We start from the raw sequence: 11,911 nt of genomic DNA on the forward strand, positions 1-11,911 counted from the left end.
GGACAGCAAAATCCGTAAGATGTTGCTCGACAGGTTTCTGCTGTCCCAGAACAAAGCCCACCATGGGCCATGACATTCATGTTTCTGCTAAGTTTTCCCTATCTCTCTGACAACACTTTTTCCGCGGTCACTGGACTGTCTCTTTGTATTTCCAAGTTACTCTGCCTGATATCAGCAACCTCAGGATGCTGAGTTGGATGGTGGTTGTGACACACTGTCAAGGGAGATAACTCATAGTCCTCAGGTATCACGCCCTGTAAGTAAAACACATTGCCTTGGCGGTTCCTGTATATTCTCTAGCCGTATTCATTCCTCAGGACACTAGCCATGCATACCTTGTCACCAAATAGTCCAGGTCTTGCTTTCTTTTCCTCCACTCATTCTCATCTTCTGTATTCTTTCTTGCCACTGGTTCTCTTACTCTTCCTCTTGCCTCAAGTGAGATCTTCACTTTGCAGTTTATTACAAATACCAACCTCCTTTTCTCTCCCAAGACGATCTGAATAAGAGTGCCTGTAGAGTATTCCCTTTTGATATCTATCATGATGTTTTTTGTACTGCTCTGCGTTGTTCCAGTGGCACTGCCTCAGAGCATATTCTGCAGATTTTATGGCGAGGCTGCCGTTGCCACCTACCACAGGGCTTTGCTTCTGCGAAGTTTGTGTTGATCCCCCACACTTTCACACATTCAGCAGCAGACTTAATAATAGCAGGACTGCACTGCAGCAAGTTAGGGAACTTCAGGCTCTCTTTCCTTGGTTTATTTAATCCGAGGTTAGCATGCAATCAAGGCATAATCTGGAAAGCATGCCTTTTCTGCAAGTGATTGTGTGGCTGCTGCCCGGTTAGATGTACTCAACCTAGCATTAAATTAGCCATTTTGTGTGCTGACAGCAACATAGCTGCAGCAAAGGGGAGCTCAGAGCCTCAGGTATCTAGTCAGGCAGTTAGAGCATTCTGAGCTCCATACCATATGGCCGTATCTGATTTAACTCATTATTAATCCTACTTGAGCTTCAGTCACAGAGCAGACAAAGTCTTACCTAAGGAAAAAACTTTATGAGAACAGAAAGAGTTGGGACCTCTTCTTGTGACTACCAGGCTGAATAGAAGTGCAGGAGGCTAAGGAGTCTCTTAGGGCAGAAGTAAAGCAGCAGGATTGCCTTTGGAGTTTGTACGTGGAGGAATCTGCCAAGAAAAAACAGCAGAATATAGCGGGAAACAAGTTATAGTGTGTACCTTGTTCTATTCAACAGCTCTGTGGGGCCAGTTCTCTTTCTGCAGGGTACTAATGTCTCCCCTTGAGTTAACTCCTTTAAACACGCATTGCCTGTATCCTGAAGAGGGAAAAATATACTCCTGGTGAGTAAGTAATATAGGAGTCTGATCTCTACTTGCGCATCTCTGTTCACATCTATCTTCTCTCACTTTTAAAATTGCAGTTGCATTTAACTATATATATATATGTAACTATATGTAACTGGAGCAATTGTACTTGCATTTTACCTATATATATATAAAAAACTATACAGAACTGGAACATCTATGTCTGTATGGCTAACTTCTCATACAAGCAAAAGCTTGTTTCTACTAGAAACAAATGAGAACAATTTACCCAGCTTGCCTACCCTGGCAACAACAACAACAACAAAAAAAAATCACATTTTTAGAATGAGTGGTCCTGAAGACCCTTCTTTCTTTGACACAGAAATTACTCCTTCATTTCTATAAAGATGATTGTAAGTCTCAAACTGCCTGCTGCCAGAATAACACTGAAGAACATTAGTGACTCAGAAAATCCAATTATTCTCTACCAGACTGTTTCTGATTTCTTGGCTTTCAGTTTCCAGTACCATTTTAATTCTCCCCTTAAATGCTCCCCTGCAGCTCTGGGGGGAAAAAAACCAAAAGTTTAAAAAAAAAAAAAGGAACAAGAAATAAAATGAATATCAGGAAAAAAAAAATCAAGCTACACTGGTAAGCTCATAGTTCTAACACATCTTCAGTTACCCTTCCTTCCTTCCTTCCTTGTGGCAAACAGAATGATCACAGCAGCACAGACATCCACTTGCCCTGCTGAGCAGCTGATTTGGGAGATTTGCCACTGCCCCTTCTTATAGCTTGGAGTGTGATCATCTCCTCCCAACTGGGGCCTGGAATGTTTCTGTAATTCTTCACCATTCTGAGGACTTTTAACTCCTCTGCACGATATAATCTCCTTACAGCTTTCAAAATGAAGATCTCTTGCTGCACGCTCCACATTCTCACTGCGTGGCATTTGGCCCCAGCAAGTAGTCATGCTAATTTGGCATAGATGCCATGATTCACAGCCACAGCAACTGCATCTCATTAGGCTTCTATTTGGAGGCACAAATTACAGAGCAAGTTATCTGAGGACCACAGAACTCACTATTCGAAGCAGAAGTGATGGATCCTAACCTGATTTACCAGCCACCATGGTTTTGCTTCATTTTTTGCAGAGTCAGTGTTTATCTGGTGTGTCTCTAAGTAGCCACTGCCAAAAGATGCATCAGAGAAGATGGAGGAAACAGCTTGCAGTGACAAGCAGGAGCTAAATGACAACAATAGAACAGATTCACATGAAGATGGGCTGAGCTATTACTATATTTTGTGGCAGATGTCCTTTATGTGAGATTGAGAAAATGTACACCATTTATAATGGAAATACAGGAAGGCCAGCAATGGACTTCGAACAGAGACATGAGAAAAGCAATGGTCTGGAAGTGTTCACAAAATAGCTTTTCAGTTAACAACTGGCAGAGCAGCCAGATGTGAGAAACAGTAGGGCTCCTGAAATATGTTGCCATATCAAAGTCAGTAAACCTACACTGCTGGAGATTTACTGGCAGATCTACTTTGGCAAGAGAGTGAGAGAAGCTTGTGGACCACTGTGAAATACTTACAGACAGCTGTATCAGAAACAGCGGCAGGGCCTAAGTTTGCCTGTTCAGATGTTAGCAAATTTATTTCTGTTTCACCCTTCGCTTACCCTGATATTCATTTCAGTATATCTCTTACTGGCCTGGTTAATGAAGGTAGAGAAAGAGGCAGATTAATTACCCACAGACAGTGATAGAAAGTGCCTTTGGCATACTAAGCAAAATGGAAGACCAGACTAAAGGCAAGATGGTCCTATACACCAAACACCCCTTAAAGGGCAAACAAAGCCATGACTTGGGAATATTTTTTGTCCTGTATATGACTGAGCAAATGTGAATTCTTTGTGACAAACTGAAGTGACTAACATGGTCACCTGGAGGGCTGCAGGACATCCTTTCTTAGTAAGTCTGGTCTTTTTGCCAGAGACCTTATCAAGAGGGGAAAAAAAGACGTTGAGGCTACAAACCCTTTAATTTCTAGCCATGCAAAACTAAAAACGTAATACAAATTTTACACACAAAAATTTTGAAAATCCCATATGGAGTCCTTGTTGGTGACTGGCAGCAGCAGTTTATGTCTTCGTCAGCTCCTTCCTCACCTTTTCAACTTTTTGATAATCTGTCTCAAACCGCAATCCTGACTATTTGTGTGCTTTCATTATACATTCTGAGACCTTACTAACAAAAGCACCCAAAACAGGCTTTTAAGACTGTGTTCCGAAAACATTAAGATGTGCCACAGTGTCAAACAACTTGATGGAATTCATCCCTTTCTTTCAATTTCCCACGTGGAAATAGAATTCATTTGTAGGCATCGTGGCTTTACACTACCTATCAGTCTGCCCCCCCCTTACTTTTTCACATCACCACACCACTCTCTTGAACTACTGTGAAACAAGCAGTGCTCCCTTTCAGCTGGAATAAAACATTTGCCAGTGTCTTGTCAGCTGTGCTGACAAATACGTAGCTATGGCCCGGTGTGGAGCTTATTTTTGAGGTCACAGTGCCCTCTACTGTAAGGCGTCCTCTTTACTTCTGCGTCGTCTAGGTTAAAAAAACAGTATGCCAAGTGTTTATATATGCTCAGTAAAAAACATATTTTTTTTTCTTCGCAGAATTAACACATTCATTTCTGTTTCAAGATACATTTTCTAGACTAGCAGGCCAAATCTGGGTTGTTAGACTGGACAGAAATCAGGTTGGCCAGGGCATAGTCATTTCTTGCTGACTCTAAGGCTGCTTTGTCAAAGTCCCTGTTAATTTAAATTAAACCACTGATCTATGCAGAGCTTGAATCACACCTGACTTGTAAATGTTGAGTAATTCCACATAAGGAAGCTCTCTGACATACATGCAAAGTAAGAACAACCAGGCCTGTGCTTCAAGTACAAATTGTAAATACATCTGCCACAGATTTGTATTGGGAATCACTCCAACTCTGCAGATACAAATCACCTATTACACATGGAGGCATTCTTTACAAACTCCTCTCCTGTTTGTGTTTACCTTCACCATCTCTCTTCATGAGTGATGTGGGGTACTGCAGGTGTTTTCACTCCCCTGTGAGTGTCCCCTGGAGCACCACAGACTGTCCTGCAAGTGAGCCTGGGACCATCCCTGCCCTCCCATATCTCACAAAGTAACCACAGACCCCTTGGGACACTCCCTCTCTCACCCCAAAGCCCCATTTACCTTCACACAAGACATGGGCTGCCCTGCCCAGCCTGTCCCTACCATTAGAAAATCCTACTAGCTTTTGATTTTAGCAAAGAGAATTCACTTCAAAAGAAGCATCTATAGCCAACAAAAGTCCCTAGCCTGGCCCACTTCGTAAGAAGCATGCAACGGGTAGCACTGAAGAGGGTGGCAGGGTCTGTGTGGGAACCCTTTTTTTTTTTTAAATATAGTGTTTCTTTTATATTCAGAAGGTTTTTTAGCTTGAAAGAGTAACTCATTATGCTCAGAGAGCAGCAGCTGGCTTATTGTTTCACAAAGCAGGTGCAACCACTCCAGCTCTTCAAGGTTCTACAACTTGTTTCCCAGTAGGGCATCTTGTAGCATGATTCCCTATAGCGTGACACGTGGGAGTTCAGAGGATTTTCCTTCCAGAGCAATTACATTGATGGTATGTATCAATGTATATATTGATGATGGACTGAAGCCTGAATATAGTACAGCATTCATTTTCCCATCTTAGTCTGATAGCAAAATGAGGAGAGTTCACTAAGCAATGCACTTTCAAGTATACACGTACTCATACATACGTGTGTGTGTTTACATGCATATATATATAAAAAATATCTATAAAATACTAAAAAAGCGATCAGTACTGCTTGCTATGGAAGGCATATTTCAAATGTAGCAGACTTTTTTTTCATGCAACTGCCACATCATAAAGTCACAGGCACTTAATTTCATTGATACTGAGTAGAGCTGAGGCTCCAGAATGAGCCCCGGGGCTGCACTGCAACGGAACTGTGTCACACTTGTAATCCTGGGTTTCTCTGAAGAAATACTTCACAGGAAGGATGCTTTTAAAATTATCACTTAATGGAAGGAGAAAAGGATGTCAGAGCAGAACAGTATGTTGGATGGGGTGAATATTTAGTGCTGTTTTCACGTGCAAGGACACACTGTTGGGATCACTCAGGGGAGCAGAGAAATGCAGAATGACTATCAGAAAAAGGTGATAAAGTCTTAAAAGACGTTTTCTCTTTAGAAAGGTTTACTTTTTCCCATCTGCTGAGGCAATACATACAAAAATTCTACCCACTTTTCAAAAAGAAGGAGCTTCATAGCCCACTAACAACTCACAAACTACCGGTACCAGGTTTAAAGTAACTTCACATTTACATGCCGTGTGCATATGCAGAAGTGCATTTTGCAAGCAGTGTGGAACCTCCACATTTTAGCTGTCATTGTAAGCCTTATTGCTGGCATTGTTAGAAAAGTTGCAGAGGAAAGAATGCAAAATAAATGATGACTGTCTTACTTTATACTGATAAAAAAGAATCTCTTACATTATAGTGAAATCAGTCAACATTGTTGCACAGCTATGGAAAAACAAAATGCTACACTGGAGTATGTGAAAAGGAGTTTCATATCTCACTCATGAAGTCATCTATTGACTCCAGTTAGTACTGGTGAGATCTCGGTTACAGGAATGTGTCCAATACTGAGCATTGCACTTCAGGAAAGATGTGGACCCACTGAAGGGTAGGGATTTTTTCTAAGCTCCTTTATCCCTTACTGTCATTCTTATTTTACATCAGCCATGGTAGTTGCATAGTAGATTTTCCCCCATCAAACACATACACACAGCAGAAAAAAACCCTTGAAGTCTGCACAAGGAGGATGTAAAAAATAGCCTGGAGAAGAGTAATCAGAGGCGATGTAATATCAGTTTTCAAATAGGCAAAAGGCTGCTAAAAGAAGAGACAGAAGCACTGGATGAGGAGTGAAGGGCTAAAATTACAGTCTGGGTCAGGATAGATATTGTGGCCAATTTCTAAGGAAAGAATAGTTAAGCACGGGACTCTTTAAAGGACCTGTGCAATCTCCATTGTTGGAGGTTCTTAAAAGCAAATAAGATAAACATCTTTCAGAGGTGGTTTAATTATAAACTGATCTTGGCTTGAGCCAAGGAGATGATCTCTGAAGATCCCTTCCTGCCCTACTTTTTATTATTATATGCTGACTAATCCCTCAATGAGTCTTTATGAAAAAAATTTCATCCCGAGTATCCCCTGACCCAGCTGTGAGCTAGAGACCACCCAGCTCCTAATATACCCAGGAAAATACTACTTTTACCCTGAGCTGCCCTTCAATGGTTGTTTATCACAAAGGTTCTGTGCAACTCAGAGATTATCAGTCCTCTACAATAAAATACGTCAGTGCCCTCAAATTTTGCTAACACATGAAGAAAAACAAGAGAAGAAAAAGAACTCTGGAAGCAGAAGAGCAGGACCAAACCTGTAATGTTTTCTTGGGCCTTTGTTTTGAGGTTGGGGGAGCAGGAGAAGAAAGGGGAAACACTGAAAACTAGCTTGGGTCTTAAAGAGACGCTTGAGTTTCACTAACGGGTCTGCCACAGATCTACTTTGTAAGTACAGTGGATGATCTAAAATGAGGTGATAACAAGGAAGGAAGGAAGTTGTGACAATAATTGATCAGTATCGTTGAGAATAGGGACTGCATATGTGGAACAAGAGTGGAGAGGAGCAGGCAATAAATGAGGAAGAAAATGAAAGGTCAGAGGACAAAGAAGGAAAGAGGGAGGAAAAGTCATATTGGAAAATAACCTTAAGTGTGCAAGTGCAATAGAGGCCTAATTCAAACAAAGATTATGCTGTTTTCAGTGTTTCATATGTTTTAAAGGAGTACTATGGGTAGAAAGGAAATACCTAAAGCTGGAGAGAATCCTGGTCCTAGAACCTGGATCCCCTGGCTTGCTGCTTATAGTAGGTCAGAAGCTCTGAGGTCTCCCATTTCTGAAGCAATGCATAAAAGCTCAGTCAGTCATAGTTAATTTTTCATGTAATTCAAGAGATTGAGAAGGCATCCTTGTGTGTACATTCTCTACCGCAGGATATAATAAATGTTGCTTTCTCATGGAATGATATCCACTCTATTGCCCACATTCAAGAATGGGTCTGTCTGTCTCTTGTGTAATGGATTTTTGCTGCCGTCCTCTCTTGTACAGATTCTGGAGGTCTCTTCCTCCTCAAGGCTTCCACAAATAAGTCCCAAAAGTCTTGTGGAGAGCTTGCTTCTTGTCCTTCTTCCTCACTGTCACCACTATCTGAAAAATGAGCACTGCACCCCTTGTGCTTTGAAGAAAAAGAAATCTAAAGGCGGCAAAGGAGTTCACACTGACGAACACCTTACAAGAAGTAAGATTACAACTGCATCTTCAAGTTGTTATGACATTTCTCCTGTAGTAAGCTTTACCTCAATAAATTCTGTCAAGTTTCTGTCCTCTCTCTACTTTACTCTTCAAAGCTGCCTTATCTTTGTCTTACAGTCCCTGTGATTTTAGCACTAATGGAACTGGCATCATCTCTCCTTAGCCCTTCTGTTTCTGAAATGGTCCCAAAATATGGCTTGGAAGAGCAAGGACAAATTCAAACTCCACAACCAGTCAAGCACGTGTCTCTACTTCTCAGAGGTGGCAAGGCTATGGCAGACACATGCTCTGGACTTCAGCATTTCCCTTAGAAAGAGATTTATTCACACTTCACTAGGGAGTCCAGCTAAGACATCCTGATCCTACAGCAGAGGCTGTATTACTATTTCTCTCATTGTGTCCACTTGAATATAGAATACAAAATCCTGAAGACTAGATATGAAAATAAGTCCTTAAGGTCATGATTTTTACTCCGTTACCTACAGAAATAAGTCTTTGTATACGCATATATGGGTTTGTCTAATTATACCAAATGATTCTTCACTACTTAGCCAATTTCAACTTAATTCAACAGTCACCCTTTACAATAGTAGGGTGTGTTTTTGTATCCGGATGGCTTCTATGTTAATAGCAATTGAGATCTATGCAAGCAATGGAAGGAAAAGAGGACAAAACATTGAGACCACTGCAAGAGAATAAATCACAAGGTCTCGTTACAGCTCCCTGTCATCTTGCTTTCTGAGACTCGACGTGAAGGTCTGCAAAAGTATGAAAATTATTGCCACAAAATAAAATACACGCAGCTCTATGCAAACATGCAATCTACATAGTTTTGCCCTGAGTAAGGTGTTAGGTGTGGCACACTTACCCGGTTCAGCAACAGCAAGTCCCGAACAACTATCCAGTTACTCAACTCTGGTGTGGAAAGAAAGCTTTAAGTGGGTGCAGACATCTGCTTTAAGCCTTGCAAGGCTTCCTGAGCATTATAAATTGGCTTTTGTGTAAATGAAAATCAGGCTGTGTATTTTCTGCCTGGGTATGGTGTTGAGTACATGTTCCAAAAGTATTTAAAAACAACTTCTTTGTTAAGATATGGACTGTTACACTTGCTTTGTCTACCGGGAAGAAGTTACAAGTAGTGCATGTGGATACAAGCTAATTATTTTCTCTTGTTCAAATAGCATTTATTACAGAAAACACTAATATTTGCTGAAAATAACAGAGTTAAATACGTGTATATAACTCACCATCCATAATCCAAAAAGGCATTCCAGTTTACAACTGCCTGGATGCCGTCCAACCAGTAAGTAGAAAACAAACAAACAAAACTAGAGATAAAAACAAACCAGAGAAATGGCTAATCAACTTAAGAAACATAAATAGATAGCTGATGCAGGCTAGCATCCTTTCAATGCAGACTGTAAGTTACATATTGTGTAGGAAAAAAAAATGCATTTTGCTGCCTGAAAAAATGCTTGAAGCAGTACTGTGAAATTTTGCAGTCATGACAGAGTAGGTTCCTGCGGAAAGAACTGAAACACCACTGTTATTGCAGGGACTTCAGGTCGGAGGATGAAGGCCATCGGGAACAAGGGAATTTGGGGAATACCAGTAACGGCATCCAGGGCACGTGGAAAATTTTGGATACACCAGATCTTTCTCTCCTCCTCCCGATTTTTCCCTTTCCCTGATTACTCCCCCGCCTCCCTGTGCCTCCCCGAAGAGACCACACGCTGAGCCACCAGCAGCCCACTGCCAGGGCAGCGACTGCTGCTGATGAGGGGCTGTGATGGCCCAGCAGAGTGGCGCTGGCCAGCAGGCTGCTGGTCGTGGTGGCCCAGCAGGTTGCCGCCGGCAGAGGGGGCAGAACGCCTGTGAAATACACCGCTGCAATCCCGTGCTTGAAATGAGACACTTCATTTCCAGGTGGCATTCTTTTTATAGTTGTATCACAGTACAGGAGGGCAAAGATCAGATGGTGTCCCAAAGACCATTATTTTTTAATTAGAAACAAAGGCAGGAATTGTTTCTGTGTCTACGTAGCTTAAGGTTAGGCTGAGTGTTAGGGAAATAATTAGGAAAAAAAAAAAAGAAACTCACTGATGCCTGACAAGAAATTATGTAGGTGACTGCCCTCCACTTAATGCAGCACACTCCCTCCTCCCCTGCAGCAGCCTTCTCCGTGAGTTACTCCATGTGAAGTTTCTTGGTGGTGGCATCTGAGCTGGAAGCATTTCCCTGAGCTTTGAAGTTTGACGGCAAGGTTGTGCTGCGAGGGGACACCTGTGCCAACAGCTGTATGTGTGCACACATGGATGTCAGCATGAACATCAGGTAGGCAAAGCCTCCAACCACTGCAGCATTGCAAAGAAATGGGCTTGTAGCATGTGAGCTGTTGACCCCAGGCAGAGCATGCAAGAGGGAACCATGTCTCTACCTGTAAAAGGAAGCTGGTGGAAAAACACAGGGCTACAGCAGCCAAGCCATGTAGAACACCTCCATTCTCCAGCAGTCAGCACTCCACAATCATAGAATGGTTTGGGTTGGAAAGGACCTTAAAGATCACCTAGTTCCAACGCCCCTGCCACGGGCAGGGACATCTGCTAAACGAGGTTGCTCAAAGCCCCATCCAGCCTGGCCTTGAACACTTCCAGAGCTGGGGCATCCACAACTTCTCTGGGCAACCTGTTCCAGTGCCTCACCACCCTCACAGTAAAGAATTTCTTCCTAATATCTAATCTAAATCTCCCCTCCTTCAGTTTGAAACCACTACCCCTCGTCCTATCACGACACTACCTGATAAAGAGTCCCTCCCCACCCTTTCTGTAGGCACCCTTTAGGTACTGAAAGGCTGCTATAAGGTCTCCCCAGAGCCTTCTCTTCTCCAGGCTGAACAACACAAGCTTGTGTGGCATACAGGGAAGCAGGGAAGGAGCAATGGCCCTCAAAGCACTCATCTTGCATCTGCAAAAAGGGTCTAAATCTACCACGGCATCCCAAGCTACAGAAGGGGGTGTGAAATTACATATTGTCTCAGCCTTTACGGTAGTCAGGACTGCAATTTTATGTTAGGATAGGGTTTTTTGTTGGGATTTTTTTTTGACATGTAACAATTAAAAAGTATGATGCAGTGGAGGGGTGTAATAATGTAGAGATTAGCTATTCAAATGAAGGCGTGTGACTTAGGAGCCCACATGGCCAAGAAGTTCAATGATAAGTGAATTTGTCAAGAGAAAGATCTGGTTCCTTGAAACTGAAATGAGTTTCTAATTCAGACCAAACGATTTTCAGCTGGCAATCAAAAGAGGAAACTATATCATAAGTAAAAAAAAAAAAATGTTATTTTAATTGGTGATAAAGTGTTTTAATATTTCAATTTGAAACTTATATAAATAAATAAGAATGGTAACTAACCCGAGGACACAGTCAAATATTTTCACTGAATACAACATTGCGCACTTACCCAAAATGCATCGTTCTTCTTTTAAATCAGCCCTTTATACTACTCCAAATTACAAATGTATTTTTGCATTTTCAATTCATTGTGAATTAATTTTCCCCTATTTTTCCAGTTCATCACCAAAAAACATCCACAAGCCTATTATTTCTAAGTAGAGCTGCATAAAGAGTGACAGTGAAAAGTCACTTTGCCATTGTTGTTTATTTTGGTTATGTAACTGGAATAAATTATGTTAGAAATAAATGTATTTGCTGGCATAGCAACAACAGCAAAAGTTATTCTGCTATTTCCAGTTCCAAATATTAAAAAAAAAAAAGTAATGACCTAACAAGAATCATAAAGTGGTTTAGATATTATTATCCTGAATTTTGGAGTAGATTTGTTTGACCTGTTCCCACTCCCCCCCTTTTGTTTTTTTTTTTTAATGGAAGCTATGCTTCTAATGAAATTTTATTTCTTGTGGGCATGCTTTTAATAAAAATAGTGAAACATTACAAAATTCACAACAAAATTACAAAAGAAAAGTCAGAGGGTCTCTTGCAGGGAAAAATGGGTGCCCTAATAGTGAAATGAAATGTTTTGGTCTTAAAATTAGATTATGGGGATTGCAGCGATTCCACATTCAAATTTAAAATTAATCTTGTA

This window comes from Rissa tridactyla, chromosome 2 (genome assembly GCF_028500815.1).
Source record: "Rissa tridactyla isolate bRisTri1 chromosome 2, bRisTri1.patW.cur.20221130, whole genome shotgun sequence".
In the NCBI taxonomy this organism is placed as follows: domain Eukaryota; kingdom Metazoa; phylum Chordata; class Aves; order Charadriiformes; family Laridae; genus Rissa; species Rissa tridactyla.